Genomic DNA, 22,299 nt, shown 5'->3' with positions numbered 1-22,299 from the left:
CAATTTTATGAGAAACCATCACAAAGGGGGGGGGGGGGCTGCATTAAATTGACTTCAGTAGGAGAATGTATTTTTGGTAATAACATTGACTTGGAGAGTAAAAATAGTTATGTATCAAACAGAGGGCCATATTTATACTTTTTGACGCAAAACTGCGCTAACGCAGTTTTGCGTCAAAAAAATTAGCGCAGGCTAACGCCATTCTGAAGCGCCATGCGGGCACCGTATTTAATCAATGACGTTAGCCGGCGTTAGCCGCCGGCGCTGCCTGGTGTGCGTGGAAAAAAACGACGTACACCAGGCAGCGCCGGCGTAGGGGGATATGGAGCTTGAGCGCCAAAAAATGGGGCAAGTCAGGTTGAGGCAAATTTTTCGCCTCAACCCGATTTGCGCCATTTTTTCCGACTCCCAACCCCCATAGAAATGACTCCTGTCTTAGCAAAGACAGGAGTCATGCCCCCTTGCCCAATGGCCATGCCCAGGGGACTTCTGTCCCCTGGGCATGGTCATTGGGCATAGTGGCATGTAGGGGGGCACAAATCAGGCCCCCCTATGCCACAAAAAAAAATAAAAAAAATAAAAAAAATGACTTACCTGAACTTACCTTAATGTCCCTGGGATGGGTCCCTCCAGCCTTGGGTGTCCTGGGGTGGGCAAGGATGACAGGGGGTGTCCCTGGGGGCATGGGAGGGCACCTCTGGGCTCCTTCAGAGCCCACAGGTCCCTTAACGCCTGCCTTTTCCAGGCGCTAAAAAACGGCGCAAAAGCGGCCGTACGTCATTTGTTTTGACCCGCCCACTCCCGGGCGCGAATTTTGCCCGGGAGTGTAAATACGGCGCACATGCCTCAGAGTCGATTTTTTAGACGGGAACGCCTACCTTGCATATCATTAACGCAAAGTAGGTGTCCACGCTAAAAAATTACGCAAACTCCATGGACTTTGGCGCTAGACGCGTCTAGCGCCAAAGTATAAATATGGAGTTAGTTTTGCGTCGGAATTGCGTCAAAAAAAACGACACAATTCTGGCGCAAACAGAGTATAAATATGCCCCCGAGTCTTCTGTTCTGGTGTTAGGGGGAACACCTAGAGCAGGGATCTCCAACCCTTTCTGTAAACAGAGCTACTTATGCTCAATGAAAATCATCCCAAGCCACTATTATTAGCATTGCAATAGTGACTGCTTCAGTCAAGATTAGATTAGTGGCCACCCCACCCAAGATTCCCAGCAGTAGTCACCTCAGTGTGTCCGGGAGGTTTACCTGTTCAAATGTTGAAAAGGCTGTCAATTTGAAATGCCTCTACGTGGGAATTGCATAACAACCACAGTTGAACTGCCACTGGCACGAAGGTAATAATGTGAGCCAGGAACCCCGTCATGCCTCAAAGTTCAGAACTCAAATATCAGCTTTAAATATATTTTGCAATTTCAACTATTTCTGTTAAAAAAGCAGCATACGTTCTGTAAATACACATATTTTCATCTTGCATACATGCTTTTCAATTTTAGTATACCTATATGGTTTCATCCAGTCAAAAGCTTCTAATTTAATAAGTTGGGCTGCAGATAGGAGAGCTACTCACAGGTATATGGAGATGGACAGCTACCAGTAGCTCATAAGCACCTAGTTGGAGAAGCCTATTCTAGAGTAATGTCAGGTGAAAAGTAAAGGTGAAGGATCCATTGAACCAGCAAAACCGGTTGAGCACTGATCTTTATCCAATATATGACATCCTTCAGGCAGCCAGAAACACTGTGAAGGTCTCTCGAATATTGGTCTTTTTTAAAGAAGGGCTGTGTATTATCTGTTCACATGTGGTATCCCAGTTTATGATCTATGAAGATATAGGTCAGAAGAACCACATAGATGTTGAAAAATACTGGTGAAACATCGTCACTCTATGGCACCCCCCAATCTGTGGCACTTGTATGATAGAGGAAGGAGTTTGACTTGCTGGTTGCAGTTACTTAAGAAGCAAGAGCAGTTTGGGTAATTCTTGCATGTAAGGATAAGATATTTAGCAGCAAGTTGTGGACTATGGTGTTGAGTGCTGTCGAGAAAACCTGGATGATTAGGATACAAGTTAGGCCCGGAGCTTGTACATTTAGCAGTTCTTCTCTTACATTTAGGAGAGCTATTTCTATTCCTCTGCCAGGGTTAAACCCTGATTGTCGAACACATTGCAGGTTGTTGGTTTTCAGATCTACGGAGAGCTGGACTGTCACCTCTATCTCAGAGCTTCTGAAATGCAAAGAAGGCCTGATATAGGGCAGTAAATCAAAGTGAGCTTCGGGGTTGGAGTTTTTTAGCATTGATGTGACAATTAGGGCACTTGAGGATGTGAAAGGATTTCACCAGGGGGCAGTGAGGCATTATTGACATAGGTAATGATGATGCTGGGAACCATGAGACTGAAGTTGATTTTTGTATGGCAGATGTACATAAAGGCAATATGATTTCAACGACGAAGCAACCTTATTGACTTCCAGTTCTTGGTCAAGGGTGAAGCCTCTAACTGAAGAATGGCAGGTTGCCGAAGCATATTTATTGGGATGGTGATTCTGAGAAGAAGAGCTATATTAGCTGTAAGGATGGTGATTTTATTGCTAAAGGTGCACACAAAGTTGATACACACATCATAAAATGGACTGGTGTAAGGATTGTTGGACTGATACAACTGGTTCAAAAATGTTTGCCAAAACAATCACACTTGGATGGGTAAATCTACTGACCAAACAATCAGTGCTATGAGAATGGACATGGCTGCATAAAACCTTAAGGCATTTCTATTAGAACATCATTTCTACAAGACTTCTGAGATACCTTTATTTTTAAAATCAAATATTTCCACAAACCCTTAAGGTCACATGGCATGATGGCCATTCCTGATTTCTGAGAGATACACACGTGGCCTATTCTAGAATTTACAATATTTTCTAATATTTAAATTGTCAGACTTTTCAATCAAATTAAAAATTTGATTATGCAATGAAAACGTCCACCCATGCCTCTCAGCTCTCGGCTTTCAATACAACAGAATGTTAGCCAAACTAAGAAAATCAAGTGCCACTCTGATAAGTAATAATTATGGGCTTGTAAATACACATATTTAATTAGGTCAGATGGGTGGAGCAATGATTTATAGTATCCATTTTTTACTTGTATTTTTCAATTGTACTTTGATTTTATGTGGAAATTTACATGTCCTGTCATTTTGGAAGAAATAGACATTGATGCATTTTTGTATAGATTTTAGAGGTTTTAGAACAGCACAATACTGAAAAAGCGCTGAAGTGACAAATTGCTCAAGAAGTGATTATATAGGTGTGAAAAAAACATTTTTCTTTCCTTCACCTGTTCGACGAAAATCTTAGAAAACACTTATTTCATAAACGCAAAGTTTTTCTAATGTCATAGTATCACTTTCAGGAACATATCCAGCTATATTCCCAATATTGTTTGCAATAAACAAGACACGTGCCGTTATCTGTCTATTTATGGGAGAGGAACAGCAGGAATGATAAAACCACTATCTCACGTTGACAGCGGAAACAGTACGTAAACAGTTTCTAACGAAGAATGCATGTTAGGTCAGACTACTTGATGAACTTTTCAGGTAAAGTGCATACTTTTGCTTTTTGTGGCTCTGAAATTGGATGCAATTCTCATAGTGGGTGGGTGGTCCTTGAAGGGCCTTAATTGTAGAACACAGAGTGGTGAGGTAAAGGTGCAGGGCTGCATCAGTGACCCAGGCTATGAAGACATCTATGTTAGTGACAAACCTCCTGGTCACCTCTCTTCTCATTTACCCTTAGAGGATCAGTTATCTTTCTTGCATGAGTCAAGTAAGCCTTAGGTGTTTGTGGAGGGTTCGAGGTGTTAAGCGCATGAATGGAAGATTGGTGGATGTTGGGACTAAAAAATCCCTCACATGGCAAAGGACGTGCACCCCTGCTCTGAGTGAGGTGATATCTGGATCCATGGTAATGATTTTTGGTCATGGATGAGCATGGACCATGCTTCATGACCTAGGCATGTCTTATAGATTGTGATCCTGCTTAGACCAGGAGGGTTGCCAAAGCGCTACCCCCGTGTGTGTGGAAGCTACTCCCGTCACCGGGAGATAAGTACCACGAGCATGGTAGTGGAAGCATAACATATTCTAAGTCATTTTGATAAGTGGAGTGAACAAGCCTTTATTACCTGTGTCACAGGAGTGGGGCCTACTGACATACTCGGTTTCCACTGCTGGTTACTTAACTCCCCTTGGTCTATATTAGGATGAATAAAACGCTGCACAATGCAGCCGTGTAGCCTCATGTATGCATACCCGTGAGTTGTGCTACATATGAAAGACAAAACAGACAAAATAAAGGAAGCTAAGAAAAGCAAAATTAAGGAAGCTAAGAATGTCCCTAGACAACTTTTTAGAGTGGTACGCTCTCTCATTGTTCCACTGCCCCCCCCCCCCCCATGAACTGGAAAACTCACAAGAATTTAGCAATAAGGTCGCCAATTTTGTTTAAACAAAGTTATTCAAATTCAAGCTAGTTTTGTCCAATTTTTGGGGATGCTAGACCCCTATGAGCACTTAAAGAGCTCAGTAAGCAGCGACTCTCCAATTCTTACTAACTTCCAGTCTCTGTGGATGGAGAGGATTAATGAGCTTATGAGGGGTATTAAGTCAGGCTCTCCCACCGATCCCTGCCCTCATCATATATTGCAGCTCGCTCCAGAGTTAGGGGGTGATTCTGACCGCGGCGGACGGCGGTCGCCGCCCGCCACGCGGTTCCCGCCGAAAGACCGCTCCGCGGTCAAAAGACCGCGGCGGTCATTCTGGCTTTCCCACTGGGCTGGCGGGCGACCGCCGAAAGTCCGCCCGCCAGCCCAGCGGGAAACACCCTTCCCACGAGGACGCCGGCTCAGAATTGAGCCGGCGGTGTGGGAAGGTGGGACGGGTGCAGTTGCACCCGTCGCGAATTTCAGTGTCTGCTAGGCAGACACTGAAATTCTTTTTGGGGCCCTCTTACGGGGGCCCCGCGGCACCCCCTACCGCCATCCTGTTCCCGGCGGGAGAACCGCCAGGAACTGGATGGCGGTAGGGGGTGTCAGAATCCCCATGGCGGCGGAGCGCACTCCGCCGCCATGGAGGATTCTCAAGGGCAGCGGAAAGTCGGCGGGACACCGCCGACTTTCCATTTCTGGCCGCGGCTGAACCACCGCGGTCAGAATGCCCAGCGGTGCACCGCCAGCCTGTTGGCGGTGCTACCGCCGACCTCCGCCATGGCGGTAATTACCGCCAGGGTCAGAATGACCACCTTAGTGTCCTTGGCCCTTGTGCCTGTGTAACAGGAGACTCTGAATATCGGAGAATTTCCTTCGTCATGGAAGGAAGCGATTGTTGTTCCTTTGAAAAAGAAACCTGGTGGAGCGGCGAACGATCTAAGAAATCTTCGGCCTATTGCCCAGCTGCCTCTCCAGGCTAAAAAGTTTTTAAAACATCTTAATACAGAATTAGCCCAATTTTTACAAGACACAGGTGGCCATGATCCTTCCCAGCATGGCTTTAGGAAAGCCCATAGCACTGAATCCGCCCTCGTTCCCACCTCAGATACAATTCGCGGACGAGTTGATGATGGGGATGGAGCTATTTTAGTGCTACTGGATTTATCTGCCTCTTTTGATACCATCTCACCACACATAATGGCACAAAGTCTCCACCAAGCAGGGGTCAAAGGAAAAGCTTTGAGTATCTTTAAGTCCTTCCTAGGCGAAAGATCTACCACTGTAAGCTGTGGTGATTTCAGAGCTCCCCCATATCAATTACCTTGGGGAGTCCCACAGGGCTCTTCCCTTAGCCCTACTTTGTTTAATCTTTATGTTGCCCCATAAGCCAGACTTATCCGGTCATTAGGCTTTCTGGCCACCTGTTATGCGGATGACACTCAGCTAATTATTCCTGTTAACAAGAACTGGGAGGAAGCAGCAGTCAGGTTCTATTGCTGCGTGAGTGAGATCAATAAATGGATGGGCCTTGACTGGCTCCAAATGAATGGTGAAAAAACTGAGATTCTTCTCTTTGGCTCTAGCAGGGAACTATGGAGCTCACGTTGGTGGCCGCCATCTGGCGGCGACCTGCCTGACCCCATAGCCTCTACCAGAAATCTGGGGATCATGTTTGACAATTCTTTGTCCTTCAAGTCCCAAGTAAATTCCACCACCAAAGCCTGTTTTTGGATTCTTAAAACCTTGAAGAAACTTTTCCCAAACCTACACAAGGAGCTTAGAATTACTGTGTCCTTTGCATTGGTGATCTCCAAACTGGATTCCTGTAACGCCCTGATGCTAAACATTGACTTGCTCGACAAAATGCAGCTGATTCAGAATTCTGCTGCCCATCTGATATTAGATCTCCCCCGCTTAGCTTCGGTTATCGGTAGTCTGAAGCAGTTACATTGGTTATCTGTCGGGAAGCGCTTTACCTTTAAGACTCTTTGTGTAGCGCATAAGGCCCTTCACTCAGTAGGGTCTGAATACCTTTATTCCTCTGTACAATAGTATATGCCGTATATGCCGGGTTGGCAGCTTAGGTCAGCAGGACTACACCTGATCTCTGTCCCTTGTAGTCATAAGGCTAGATGGGGTGACAAATGCTTTTGTGGTAGCTATCACATTTGGAGACATTCCTGCTGCGACAGACTGCTTTCTGGAGGAATGATGAGATAGAGGAGTGGGCACTCAAAATGGAATTTCCACACTGCACAAACTGTCAGAAACTCTTAGAGTTATGAGTCAATAGTTGCACTCACCTGAAGCATATAAACCCAGCAGGAGTGATATTTGGACAAGTAATCCACCAGTGCCCAGTTACACTGTACAGTAGGAGCTTTGTACGCTCATTGTTGTGAACGTCGACAGGAGGTGTGGAAAATAGGCATAATGAGAGAGATCTGATCTGTTGGCGATGCTCAGTCACTGCCCATGTTGTATCTGGTCAATCTTGGTCGATGCTCTGCTGATGATGCTCAGTCACTGCCCACCTTGTTTCTGGTCAATCTTGGGAAAATGCGTCTCCTCCTTCAAGTTTTTTGGCAGGCTGCAGCTATCTAGTGAACAAATGAGAGGTGAATGAGTAAATATCAGTGTTTAAGTTTCAATCATCTGAGCTGAAAGCTCATTTTATGTTTGCACCTGTTTTTACCTCATGCCACTTTATTCTCACTTTGCACCCGGGAGCCTGTTCATTTGCGTGGGCTGGTTTTGATTGCCAATTAGTCCATTGAGTCTTTTATCCTTGGGGACTTGACCCTGGTTTGTGCACCATGGGCTGGTTCTCTCGCTAGGTACTTGGGTTTAACTGGGTTGAACTATGAAAAGCGCTTAACTAATCACTTTCACAGGCTTTGTGCTCACAATCGTTGTCTTCTTGGGTACATGGACTCATGTGAATTAGCTTTTCTCTTGCAAACTTTTACATCTGACCTTTTTCCTGGCTACTGTGCACTTACTCTCAGATTGTGGCTGAACGCAGCTCCAGCGTCGAGCCTGGGGGAGTACGTCACACTCAGGCTCTCTCACGCTACATACAAATGTTTTTACTTACCTCTGTTACTCTTTCTTTCAGGTTAGTGGGGACTGCAGCCTTAACTGCGGCCTGAGGGAAGTCAGACAGGACACCCATGAAATACTAGCAACTGTTCCGTCAGGTAAATAGATTCTGCAGCGCTCCAGATCTCGAGCCTCTTTGGTGGCTTTCCAGCTGCTGATCAAGGGCTGGGCACAGGGCCTGGCCTTATATGCTCTGCCACACAAAAATGGCTTCCGAGATTTCCAGATCTCATGTGGCTTGCGTGGAAGTTATTGTGTTGTTGAGACCCCTGTAGAGCCCTCGTATGCCAGGTGGGGGCTGTGGTGAACATTGAGGGCTTTAGCGCTGGTGAATCGCTGTAATAGGAAGAGAGCCATCCTCCTGTGCAGTGCTGTGAGTTTAAGGGGTATTGGGCTTTGTCCCACAGTGTGTGACCCCAATATGGTAGGAAGAGGCTATGGTGAAGTGAGAGGGCTTTCGCCCTGAAGCAGTGTGTAGTAGTGAAGAAGCAGATTGTGACTCGCGGAAGAATAGCAACAAGTCATCCACTGATTTCATGATTACTCAGGACCTGCTGCTGAATGGAGAAAGACTTACCGCATGACTGGATGAGTGCTGTGGACGTCTGCTGCCTCAACCACAACCACGCCTCAGACACTCTGAACCGCCGCTCCAGCGAGACTAGGGTAAGACTGAATAACGGGCCCCCAGGCCTTGGAGGAAACTTGCTCTGACAGATGCACTGTGACACAGGGGCAGTTTGACTTTTTCAAAGCCATTGTGGAACTTCTAAGACTTGAACACACTAGTGGGGCATAGCTTGGATGTCGCTTTATGTAAATGGTGAATCACCACGGTCCTTTGAGCGGGAGGTGGAACTTGAGAACTGACCAGTGTAACACTATCCTGTCTGATTTATGAATACTGAATATATTATTTCTGGTGTGCTGTGCTGTAATTTGAGTTCATAGATCAATACTCCTTTTTACATAAAAGCAAGAATTTGACTAGACAGTCACTTATTGGGGAATGCTGGATGTATTTTGAGGTGAGTCTGTGTTCACCCTACACCTACCTTCGACTGTTTGACCCATGGTATCATTGGTAGTCACATGCTGAAGATGTACATGCCCCAGTTGCTCAGAACCCATAGTAGGCCAGGTCCTGAGACATTAGGAGTAAAAGACCTCGAGCCCCACAGTTGGGCCCAGTAGCTTTTACCTGCTCTTTGGCCCTCTGAAAAGGGTTGTGACAAGGGAGGAAGGCAGCTGTAGCAAATGGGCTTTTGCTGCTCAACCTTCTGTATTAAGCAGCAATATCAAGATGTCAGCTGTGAGTGCAGCAGTCTGTAGATTTCCAATCCCAAGCCCGAATAGAGGGTGGTTAGCTTGTAAGCTTTTAGAAATGCAGCGGTAGCTAGTTGTGTTCTAAGCCTCGTATGGAAACTAGCGAGAGCCAAGGCCTAGTAGGGAAACATGGGAGGGCCAAGGTGGAAAACCATGCAACCGTGTGGCAATGCTTAGGCCAGAAAGGGAACCCCAGGACTGGAATGAGGCAATTCGAAGAGGAGAATTTCACTCAGAGGATTGTCCAAATTAGAGGTGTGTATGTGTGTGCGTGCGCCCTGCAGGGTAGTGATGACTGTCTTGATATCTTGTACTATTCCTGCCATTTGTTATAGGTAATTCGAGGAGCAAAATTACTCTTCTGCAAGTACGTTTACTCGAAGTTTCTAATTCTTAAAGTTATCAAACCATCACCCTTGGCGAAAGATGTATGTGTTTGTGGGAGAATTCTTTGTGCAAAATCTGTTTTACATAAGATTTTATACCACAAAATATTTCTGTAGAAAACATTATCAGCAACATGTATGTTTTGAACGACTTTTCTGTAATAAACATGAATGATTTTCTACTTCAAAAACGTGCAGTATTAAGCAATCTTAGCCTCCCTGTTAGATCTATACAGAATAACAGAGACTTATGAAGGCCAGGACATGCCAACAGGGACACTTTGAGAAAGTCAATATAGGTCTATGAGTAAACCTAGAAAGTCTAGACGTTATGATTCTGAAAACCAATGTTCTAATTTGGTAGTTCATCAAAAGGATGTGTGTGTGTTTCAGCACCGGGGTGCAAGAATTACAATCAAAGGTCATCATTAAATGGAGGAGGCTGAGAGCATGTTTGTAACAGTAAGGCCCATATTTATACTTTTGTAGTGCAGTTTTTGCGCCACTTTTTGAAAACAGTATAAATATGGGCCTAAGTGTCAGGGTACTTGTTCACCACTGGAACAGAAAGAGTTGGGCCCATATTTATACTTTTTAGCACTGCATGTGCGTCTTTTTTGACACAAAATCGGTGCAAACGTACAAAATACAATTGTGGCCCATATTTATACTTTTTTTAGCGCTGCAAATGCGTAATTTTTTTACGCAAAATCGTGCAAACTTACAAAATACATTTGTATTTTGTAAGTTTGAGCCGTATTAGCGACAAAAATTGGCACAAATGAGGCGCTAAAAAGTATAAATATGGGCCTGTATTTTGTAAGTTTGCGCTGCTTTTGCGTAAAAAAATGACACAAATGCGGCCCTAAAAAAGTATAAATATGGGCCTTGATCTGAAGGGGTTTGCGAAGGGCCTTCTAGTGGGTGGGGACTCAGGTGTCAGAGCGGGAAAGCTGCTGATTATCATTTTGGGGTTCTTCAGTAAATGAGGAGCTGGGGAGACTTTTGAAGCGGCAGTCAGAAAACAAAGAGTATATCCAATGAAAAATAAATAAGCCTGATCTATAGTTACAGGTAAGCAATGAATTGGAGTTTGAAAGCCCCACCGAGTAGCATGAAATCCCTAGCGAGGAGGGGTAAGCAAGCCTTAATATGGAAACAGGCGGAAATACAGAGCATGATGCAAAGGGAGAAGCTCCACTTTTTTGGAGGTTTCGGGTGGGGCTGTTCTCAATTCTTTTGGAGCAACCAAATAAATCGAAGATAAAGCTAGGGAAGGTAACTCTCTTCTTGGCAGAGTGGTCTGCGATTTCAGGGTTCTAGATGTAAATTGGTTAGGCTTGCTGTTATAAATGTGTTAATCGGGTGCTAGCTCTCCAACTCTTTTGAGGAGCAAGTTATGTCTTGGATGGTGCCAATTACCAATTTCTGCCCCAATATGTGACATTTATTAGACTATGGTTGCTTAGACACCAGAGAGGCCTTACTGTTTGACATAAGAGCTTTCTTTACTACAATAACTAAACACATTTTGTCAGCCACTGTAATTTTCTCTAACTTCTGTTCATATGTTCTACATCTTTCAAATGTGTGAGAGCGCCCCAACCTGGTGGCACAAGACATATATCAATAATAATGACTGTTTTTCTAGCTGCCCAGGGGTTTTCTCAGCCTCGTAGGTCTGTGGACGCAATTACTTGTTCACTCCCTAAGCAGACCTGCCAATCTGAAGAAAAAAACAATAGGCATGTGAGAAGGGGGCATGACTGTGGAGGGGGCGGGGCTTTATGCTGAACTTCCTTTGAGGCCCGTCTGTCCCCATGCCTTGCCCCCATTGACCTCTTCCCCCCCTATGAAACAACAAAAACACGAAGGTTGCTGGAATGCAGTTAATTTTCTGGGGTGTTTTCATACCTCTTAACGGACATCGGCTGTATACAGCTTTGAAGAGGAGCTGGAAATTCACCCTCTTCAGTGGTTTCAAGCTCTCCTTGCTGCCACAATGTGATTTTGACTCTTCACCATGTGAAGGCAGCCGAAATCTAGTGACACACGGTGCCACCGTGCGTTCACAGGTGTGCCTAAGGTTGATTTGAGATGGCTATATTCTTATGCGTGAAACCTCGGTAGGCAAGGTCTGTCTCACAGGAATACAATAATACCTCACTTGGGGCCAGATGTATCAAAGGATTTTGCATTCGCAAACGGTGTGAATCGGTAAATTTCACTGTTTGCGAATGCAAAATCGCCTTTCACAATGTTTGAAAGGCATTGGCAGTGCAAATATAAAGAATCGCTAAAATAGCGATTCCTTGCAACTGCGACATGAATTTTCGGGTCACATTCTGCGTATCGCAAATAGCGACATGAATTTGCGAATCACAAATTGCGATCTGGATTTGCGAATCGCAGAATGGGAATCACAAAATCATGTCGCTATTTGCGATACGCAGAATGCGATTCACAAATTCCATCTCGCAATGCAATGCATCAACAATTTGCAAATAGCGAATATTCGCAGAATGGCCTTTTGCACGTGCAATTTACCACAAAGTGAAATCAGGTGGTAAAGAGGTGCAACCTATATAAAGAGGCCCAGAATGACAGCCTCCTTTCCACAATGGCTGCACTCTACGTGATGGCATGGAGGATGAGGATCCTGGCAGGTTTGAGGAGAGGGAGGAGGAGACAGGAGCGTATTTTAAGAGTGCGCATTACCCTTTTTGACCAGACAGAGGAGGAGATATATGATAAGTAGAGGTTAAACTCAGCCATGATACTTGACCTGATAGCTAATCTACAACCCATACTGCAGCGCACCACACACATGACCAATAGTATACTCACCCATGTGCAGGTATTATGCTCCCTGCACCTATTAGTCTCAAGGAGCTATCAAGGGGTCATAACAGCAGCCGGAGGGATCTCATAGAGTGCTCCCTCACGATTTTTCAACGCATTTCTCAATGCCATGCTGAGCAAAATGCAACAGCACATAAGATTCCCCAACACCCCACAGGAATTACTACAGACACAATTTGATTTCTACCAGATTGCCCAACTCCCACATGTAATAGGCACCATCGAAGGGACACATGTAGCTATCTGTCCACCATCGGCCTCCGAGTGTTTATCGGAACCGTAAAAGTACACATTCCATGAACATACAAGTAATTAGCAATGCCGCCAACATTAGAACAGATCTCGTGGCCAGATACCCAGATAGCACACATGACTCCAACATCTTTCGGCACAGTGGAATATACACAAGACTACTTGCTGGGTAGTTTTTGCGAAGGATACCTACTTGGTAATGTAATAGTTGACAATGTCACATTGATGTATATGTGATGTCACAGATAACAATTACTCATTTTACTCTCCTGTTATTCCAGGAGACAGTGCCTACACCATGCGGTCATTCATTCTGATGCCCTCTGAGTCCTGCAACGCCAGCCGGAAGGAGGTACAATGCTACTCACAGGACAATCCGCAGCGTTGTTGAGAGGACCTTTGGCCTGCTGAAGAACTGCTTCAATGTCTACACAAGAGTGATGGTGCACTACAATACAGCCCTAAACATCATGGTAAATCGTGGCTGCATGTGTTATGTTGCACAACATTGCTACAACAAGGGGCATACCTGTGGAACCCACCGAGCCGGACTCAGATGAGGATGGTGATCCCTTACCATCCCTTCACCCAGCAGACAGAAGTGCAGCAGAGAGCAAAGACGTGCTGAGATCAAGCGCAACTATTTCTGATGTAAGTAATGACAATCCCACATCTATTTTATGTATTGGTGTAGGTAGCATCTTTATTGCCTTGACTTCAGGTAATATGTGTGATTAGGACATAGCTATGCACTATACACAAACAGGTGCGTGGAACAGTGTCACACTATTAACATCATAGTATAACTGCTTTGCTACATGTTAAGCTATCCCCCTGAACCCCTCAACATTACTTCCTACGACCACGCACTCCACTTGAGTGCTCAGTGGCCTAGTTGGCACCTCTTGTAGCGGGTTCAAAGATAGTACTGTGTCTGGTACTGCGACACCTAGGATCCATCACAGGGGCTGTGAGACTGTTGAGGTTAGAGAGCTCCTCACTATCCCCACCACACAGTTTGCTGTTTGTAGCACTCTATGCTGTCCGCATTGTCTCCAAAACATTGGTTATTTTCACCAATCCCTGTGCAACGTCCCGACTGCAATGTGCCTTCTTCACTTGTATGCTCACAGCACATCGTGATATCAAGGCAGTTATGGTAGTGAGCCGATTTGCAGATCTGCAGAACCCATCCAACCTGCCCATCAATTGGTGATGGCACCAACGGTGGATGACATGCTCCTGCTGGGGTTCCCTAATGGGGTTTGTCATCTCCTTTGCATTTTCTGCTGCTGTTTGCTGTCCCTCATGCAGCTTGCACATGTTTTCATTAAGAGACTCCAACCGCTTGTGCATTACTCCCATGTTTTCATTGAGAGACTCGAACTGCTTGTGCATTGATCCCATGTTTTCATTGAGTGCATCCACCTGCTTGTGCATTGATCCCATGTTGTCACTGTGAGACTTAAACTGCCTGTGCATTGTGCCCATGTTATGATTGATTGACACCAACTGCCTGTGCATTGACCTCATGTGTTTACATTGCAGGAGCTGCACTTTCAGCCTGGAAGCCTTAAGGCTGCCAAACAGTGATGGGCCCTCACCTTCCTCTGTGCACTGTCTGCCTGCTTCGCGACGCCTCCTGAGGGGAGTGGACTGACGCTGGGGCACGGGCTGCTGTCTGTCAGTGCTTCTAGCCTGTGGGGGTGGTGTGGGTACTTCTTCTGGCATTTCATCAGAGTCCAGGTGATACTCTGGGAGAGGTAGCACTCTTGCCCTGCGTCTAGTTGGTGAATGTATGAAGGACTCCCTGGTGTTTGAGTCGTACTGTGGCTGAGTTTCGCTATCCCCCACATTTCCACCTTCTGCTGTGTCAGGGCCCGGAACACCTGCAACAACAATGTGCAGCATGTCATTTTTGATTAGTACTCAAATAGTTGCATAATAGTATTAAATGTACACTGGCATAGTATCACTATGAGTCTTTTGTGTTGTTTCTCTATTTGGTTTATCACTATCTTGATATGTATGTGGTATTTGCACTTTAGGGGTGTGGACTACCACTCCCATAAGGCATTGTTGTGTTGTATGTAAGATGTGGCATGGACTACTTATCACACTGCATAGTGCCTATGGCTATTTTCTAGGAAGCATTTGTACATGACCATATGTGGGGACACATCATTACTGCTCTTACCTTTGCTGACACCACTGACAGCTTCAGGAAGCAGTATCGACTCCACCATGTCTTTCATTGGTGTGGACGGTGTCTGGGTGGGTGGTCCTCCTCCGGTGCTCCTTGCCTTCTTTAGCCTGCTGGCTACCCTCTCTTTGCCACGTGAACGCACGTCATACCATCACTTGCGTATCTCCTCGACGGAGCGCTGCGCAACACCCACTGCGCATAGTTTGGTCTGGATGTCTGACCACAGTTTCCTCTTCTCACTTTCAGGTACCTGTAGTGAGTTTTTCCCAAAACGTTTTTGTGATTCCTGACCACCTCCTCGGTGAGCACCTCCAATTCCTGCTCACTGATTTTGAGCTTACGCTTCCTGTCTCCTTTCTCCTTCACATTCCCATCAGTAGCCATGATCCTGTTTGGTCCTGGCTGGCTCTCAAGGCTGCCTCCCTGGTGGTGGGCTGGGTCTCTCTGCCCGCTCCTGTGGGTGGGAATTCTGGAAACAGCATGGGCTGACTAACTTCCTCGTTGTTATGTCATCAGGCTGTTCCGGGTTGCCGTTTTCGCAATTTGCGATTTGCAAATACCGATTTGCAATTTTTTGCGATTCGGTATTTGCAACTCGCAAATTGCGATTGCAAATTTTAAGAAATCGCTATTACCGACTCGCAGTTTTCATACATCCCATTTTGCATTTCTAAAATAGCGATTTCTTAAAATTAGCTATTTAAGAAATGCAAACCGGGAGCTTGATACATCTGGCCCTTTGTGCCCTCAAACCATGCCAGACCCGTTTTGAGCTGGGGTTGAGTGGAAACGTACATGGGTTAAGCAACTGCAGTTTTTGGTTAGATTAAGAGGTCAGAAGGACTACTTCCTCTAGCGTTACCAATATTTCTTAACTCCTGTGTGAAGCATGAACATGGTGCTCCCCCGACTGTTTGCTTCTAACACCAACGGTATTTCTAATTGTCATTTTCTGCTTTCCCAAACTGACTTGTACTGAATGAGCAGGTTCACTGTACGGTTTCCTAAAGTGACTTGATAGGGTTTCAGGGGAACTAGAAAGCATTATGTTTATGGTTTCTTTTCAAGTAAACTGACCCTAGATGAAGAGTTTAATGTTTTGAGGGGCTGGGAATTTTTTCATATCCTCACTCTTGTTCATTTAGGAAAATGGAGGGAATGAGGGAACTTAGGGGCATATTTATACTCTGTTTGCGCCGAATGTGCGTCAAACATTTTGACGCACCTTCGGTGCAAACCGTGCACCATATTTAAACTTTGACGCCCGAGCCTGCGGACGTCATAATTTCTCCGTGTGCGTAATTTTTTGGCTGCGGGAAACTGCCTTGCGTTAATGACATGCAAGGTAGGCATTCCCACCCAAAAAATGACTTTAAGGCCTGTGCGCCTTATTTATACTCCAGCTTCATTTTGACACACAGGAGGGGGTGGGCCTTAAAAAACGGCGCACAGCCTGATGTGTGCCGTTTTTTAACGCCTGGGTCAGGGCAGGCGTTAAGGGACCTGTGGGCTCACTTACATGGTCTCTGCCCATGGAAGGAGCCCAGATGTGCCCTCCCCTGCCCACCAGGGACACCCCCTGCCACCCTCGCCCACCCCTGGAGGACACCCATGGATGGGGGGGACCCATCCCAGGTAAGTACAGGTAAGTTGAGGTAAGTATTTTTTAAAAAAAATTTAAAGTGGCATGGGGGGCCTAATTTGGGCCCCCCTACATGCCACTGTGCCCAATGACCATGCCCAGGGGACAGAAGTCCCCTGGCCATGGCCATTGGGCAAGGTGGCATGACTCCTGTCTTTGCTAAGACAGGAGTAATTTCTATGGGGGTTGTGCGTCAAAAAATGGCGCAAGTCCGGTTTGAGGCATGATTTTTGCCTCAAACCTGACTTGCACCATTTTTTGATGCACCTCCCCCATTTTCCCCTATGCCGGAGCTGCCGGGTTTGAATAATTTTGTTTTACTCAGACCAGACCGCAGCGCCGGCTAACATCATTCCTTAAATAAGGCGCCCGCATGGCGCGTAGGAATGGGGTTAGCCGGCAGTAAAAAATTTTATGCAAACCACCGCCGGTTTGCGTCAAAAAGTATAAATATGGGCCTTATTTGGCGCCTAATTTGTACAAATGGAATAAGTTCAGGTGCCTAAGGTTCGCCTTAGCTGCCCATCACCTGGGCAACTAAATTTCGGGGTCACTGAATGCCTATTCTGCGTGGTTTTGATTCCACCTCATGCCTTTTTCTTCCACCTCTCTAGGCTTCCTGTCCCTCTATCTCACTCTTATAACTTCTTTTTCCATTCCTGCTTCGTTCCTATGGCACTGTTTCCCCTATCTTTCTTTCCTACTTCCTGCTCTGTCTTTCTCTTTCTTGCTCTGGGCCAAAGTCTGATGATGAAATACAAGCCCTGGTCCCAAACATGAGTGTTGGTGCTCAAACACCCGCAGATGTTAAGCACTATTTAAAGGTTGCCTGGTACCTTGATACGTCCTGCTTATGAATCCTGAAGACTCCTGGCCCAGACCTCTGCTTGACACTATGTCCAAAGAGTAAGGACCTAATTATGACCTACCTTGGTGGATGGGATACTCTGTCACAAATGTTATATCCTATGGAACTTGGAAAACGGCAAATGGGATATCCGTTATGTTTGTGAAGGAGTATCCCATCTGCCAAGGTCGTAATCAGTCCCTAAATGTTTTCCCTCCCATTTAGTCGTAACTGAACATTTGAGGCCAATTGCATCATCTTTGGACAGAGTGTCACACCTGGTCTGAAGTCACACCATGTTGAGGTGGAGCTTACGTTTCATCGAAGCAGACTCCTGGCAGCTGTGTGTAATGTATGGGGCTGAAACATTGCAAAAGTTATGAGTTCTTGACAAATGAATCTTGTTTGCAGTCCCAAGGACCTATGTATACTTAATAAGGCACTACACAGCTTGGCCTAATACAATCTGTTGTTTCCATCATTTGTTGATTTGAAACAAATCATGTTTCTAATAGGGACTGCCAAAGATATGGCTGCAAGGAAAAGTTTCTGCAACTTTGCCAGCTGCAAGGGGAAATATTCTACCGCTGAAGTCAAACATAAGTATTGACACAATTTCTTCCGTGTAAGTAATATGCGAAGTATACGTCTGCCAAGAATCAAGGCGTAGCACATAGAAGGCATTTGCTGCAGTGAAAAAAAGAAAGTTCTTTTGGAGTTTTGAGATTCTGCAAATGTATTTTGTGGCAAGAAGACAGAATGAATCTCAATCAGCCGAGTGTATGAACTGGCAGCAGTGTCTCATGGTAGCTCCGACCAGGATCTGTTTCGCTCAAGAGAAGACATAGAAGTGACCACATCTTTTTTTTAATGGATTGTTGTTCTTCAGTGAGACAGGGTTTCCAAAGGTGCACCACAGCTGCTGAGTGTTCACTACATCCAGGTACCATTCCAATCAAAGCACTGTGTTAAAAAAGTTACCACTATTGGGAATACCGCTACTGAAAATACCACCTCATTGAGTTAAATACAAATGCAAGTGTCAGAGCAAGGGACAGTTAGTGTTAGGGTAAGATTTAGAGTAGGGGAATGTCTTATAGTAGACTTAGGGTAAACCTTAGAGTTGCAGTAAGATTGTTTGCTAGTTTTAGTGTCATGAATGGGATTAGATTAAAGGATAGAATACACGTCACATCAGTGGATGAGGACCGAATAGAACTTGAACTTTCCTGGTATCTGGGCTAGACTTTTAGACACAAAGAAATACTATTCTAAACCAATATTCAAAGAACTCGCTGGGGTTTGGCCCTTGAACTTAACAGTGGAAAGTACCACACTGTGTTCGAGATGAAACACGCCTTGGTCCTGATTGACTAGTTTATTCTATTAGAGTCATTTTGTGCGTAAACTTTTTAGTAGGCTTGGTTTTTATTAAAAATTGTTTTGTTTTAATATTAATTGAAATAATATTGGGGATTTCTGTGAAAAGCATTTGGAATTAATTGATTTGGCCATATTAACGTACTGCATCAGAAAATCAGGATGAGGTCTGTTGGGGAATTAGTATTAACTAATGGATCCGTTATTGTCACCAGAATTACGCATATCTAATGCGACCACTAACAAGGGTTTTATTTTTAAAGTAATGCAGCAAGAAAAGGGAATATTTTTGAACAATTAGTTGCATAATCCAAAAACAATGTTAAAGCATGCATTTGCATTTGTAACTCACATATTGTACACTAATTGCGTTAACTACAATAATAGTTTAGTTTTGTATTGTTTTAGGTAATGCATTAGTGTTTCATATGTTTATGGCAAGTGGGATATGATGGCGAAGTTGGGTTCAAATTTTAATGTGATTTTTGTTGTACTAGATTGATTGAGTCGTACACTTAGGGCCAGATGTACCAAAGGGTTTTACCCATTCTGTGTCTATGGGAAAATGTGTTTGTACATATGGCCCTTAGTTCTGTATTACAGATAAAGTGGCATTATTGGTAGCAATAATTTCCATGGAGTAGGTTCAATCTAGTGGTATCTCCATATGGTTATATTAAATGTAATGACATTAAAGTGTCTAATAAATTAATACAGGAGGTGCTATTGGGCTACCGGGCTGTAGAGATGAGCACTTTCGTCAGGATTTACTAACATTTTGGCCCATATTTATACTTTTTTAGTGCCACCTTTGCACTGCTTTTTCACGCGAAAGCGGCGCAAACTTACAAAATACAATTGTATTTTGCAAGTTTGTACCGCTTTTGCGTCAAAAAATGATGCAATTGTGGTGCTAAAAAAGTATAAATATGGGCCTTTGTGTCAAGGTTGCGTCACTTTTTTTGTGCAGTCCCGATGCAAAATCTAATAACAATTTACATGGTTTCTTAAAAAAAAAAAGAAGAAAAAAAAAGAAAAATAGTACTACACGGAAGCGCATAGCACTGGCTTGCGTTACCTTGCATCATGTCCCATTCAAACGTAGGTTTGCAACAAAATGGTGTGTCTACCCGAGGCTGATGTGACGTGGAGAAAAATTGTTATTTCCCCTCATTTTCTTCTCTGAGTTACCTTGTGTTACCCTGTGTCAGATAAATATTACATGGGTGGAGCATGGACATTCCAGCGTATCCACCAATGTATTTTGACACAAACTCATATTTATAAAGATTTGTAATGCTGGCATAACAAGGAGAAATATCTTCATTTCCCTTAGTTTGCTTTGTTCTTTTTGAATGTGTGCTGCATTCTGCACATACATACAAGGAGGAAAGAACCTCAAAGGATAGTTTTGTGCTAGTAAGCATCTCTTCCTTGACAAAAATTATCCTGACCACAACGCAAACACCCTTGTGACATGACCCAAGGGTACCTGCCTGGCTGAAGGCAGCCACAAGTACGCCAGCACCAGAAGAGAGCAGAACTGCGCCATATGCTATGGCACAGTACTGCTCTCTCCTGTTCATGAAATGCAGCACACAGTGTCCCCTGCTGTGCTGCGTTGCGTGAAGTTTGAGTAAATTCTGACCTTGGTCTTAGCTAGCTAGTATTCCTAATACTCTAATAACAGATGCAAGCTCAGATCTTCAATTCTCTTGGTGGTAATATGAGGTTAGGACCTAAATTGAGCTCTAATTAATCACTAGCCAGTACCGCATGGTACCCTTAATAATAGCAGATATGATTCTGCACACTATTCCAGCCATGGATGGCAGTCAGTGACGTAAAGTATATTTCACAAAGTGCATGTGGAGAAATCAGAGGTAAAGTTGAAAATAGTTCACAAAGTCACATGACATTTTATGCAGGAGCAATTTTTTTTAAAATGGACAGGGCACAATGATGATATAGAATTGGTCAAGTGTTGTGAGTATCTCAATGTTGGCCAAAAACATTTTGCAGCCTTTGCAGATCCTAGAGCATATGTATGGCCATGCTAGGCAGTGATTATCGAAGGTCCAAGGAGATTTTGATGGTCATGGGGGGTTGCATTTGGGTGAACGTATATATCTTGATTTGATGAAACACTAATCTGTTAATAGTCATTGGTTTCCAACTTCCAATGTCACTTTTAGCCTAAGACCTCGAATGAAAAATCCAACCTCAACAGGACGGGGAGATCATCTGTTAATGCCATCACTTTTCTGTATATTTATGACCTGATTCACAAAGGTAACTTACACTTTTAATTACGTTTAGTACCTTTTGATATTCAAAACCTCCAAGTGTAACTTACTCATAAACAGTAGTAAGTTCAGCACTGCACATAGGCAACCAGTTGTATTGCAACATCCTTCCATAGAAAATAAAGGAGGTAGGGACTTAATATAAACCCCATAGGAGATAAAGTCAAACTCTGCTATATCTACACTATGGGCCTGACTTAGAGTTTGCTGAACAGAGTACTTTGCCGTAATTGCAAATCGGGTGTTACGGTCAGAAACAATCTCAGCCTGCCTGCCTCATTTAAGGATGGACAGACCTTAATTTGTCTGTCAACTGTGCTCCGCTTGGCTTCATGGATGCAAAACCTCCTCTGACGACTAGACAGAGTAGAGGCAGTCAGAGATAGGACCACTCAACATAGGGTGAATAGTGTGAAGCCTTTTTTTTTCTTTCCCATCACTACCAGGAAAAACCTGACAGTGAGGGACAGGAAAAAAAGCAAAATTACGCCTACACACTTGGAAAAACTCTCAGGTCATTAGATTTTTATTTTTATGAATACAATATTCCTTAATTGGGAGTTTGTTCCTGAAAAACAAAACAATGTTAAGTTTGGTGAATGGCAGTCAAAACTGCCAAACTACCAAACTGTACGTTGAAAGGAAGCACTGTTATGGTGGTTTCTTAAAGTGTACATATATGACCACTGGTTTGGCGGTCATCTCTAAGTTTGAAAGAAATAATTCCATCGGGATGGCAGAGATAATATCCTCCGCCACCTTGATGGACAGTGTACTGTTCTTCAAATTGTAAATCAGACCCTATTTTCGTTTTTTGTGTTATTCTGCTTCCGCTATGGCTGCTGATAGGCAGTCACACACATTCACTGCCATTATGATTAAGAATAATTTTATGATGCTACTTCTGGGCATCTTATTGTTAATTTCATAGCACTGCCTCATACTTGGTGATGTGATAGAAGCGACCTTATTGCAGATCACTTACTGCTTTCTCTCCACTCCACTGCATGTAGTTTTCGACGTGGCACAGGGGACTCTCATAAACCCTACCCTTTTAAATATTATGGTCCCCCACCTTGATGTCATCTCCTCCCAGCATATCCTTGACTGCTACCAGCTACGTTTTTTCCTTCCCTGGCCCATCCTATCTGCATCTCCTCATCTCGACCTACACATAGGCTCCTCCACAATCCCCTTGGTCATTTAATACTCTTAAACATCACTCCTTCAATGCACATTCCAAGGATTCATGGTTTAAAAAACACATCACTCTGACAGAATCTATGTCTCTGCATATGAGCTATCCTCCTTCTTAAGCAGTGGCCTCAAGAACTGGACATGGTGCTCCAGATGAGGTGCCATCTACGATGCATGCATAGTAAGAATATTCACATTGTTCCTGGTGAATGCCCATTCCCCTCCAGTTCCAGCTGGTGGATGCAATGCTTTACCTCCTGATAGGCCAAAACAATGTCATCTGATTT

At 44.3% G+C, this 22,299-nt stretch overlaps 1 long non-coding RNA gene across 1 annotated transcript in view; it reads left to right on the top strand.

The window, feature by feature from the left end:
* LOC138265457 (uncharacterized) overlaps positions 1–14,388 on the top strand; it is a 29,524-nt gene extending 15,136 nt beyond the window's left edge. Inside the window, exons 2-4 of the long non-coding RNA XR_011199367.1 lie at positions 7,625–7,706; positions 12,716–13,085; positions 13,983–14,388. This is a non-coding gene — a long non-coding RNA (uncharacterized lncRNA). The remainder of the gene's footprint in view (positions 1–7,624; positions 7,707–12,715; positions 13,086–13,982) is intronic.
* Positions 14,389–22,299: the final 7,911 nt, after the last annotated feature.

This window comes from Pleurodeles waltl, chromosome 11 (assembly GCF_031143425.1).
Source record: "Pleurodeles waltl isolate 20211129_DDA chromosome 11, aPleWal1.hap1.20221129, whole genome shotgun sequence".
Taxonomy (NCBI): Eukaryota; Metazoa; Chordata; class Amphibia; order Caudata; family Salamandridae; genus Pleurodeles; species Pleurodeles waltl.
Note: the sequence above shows the minus strand (reverse complement) of the source record. Positions and strands in the feature narration are given on the sequence as shown.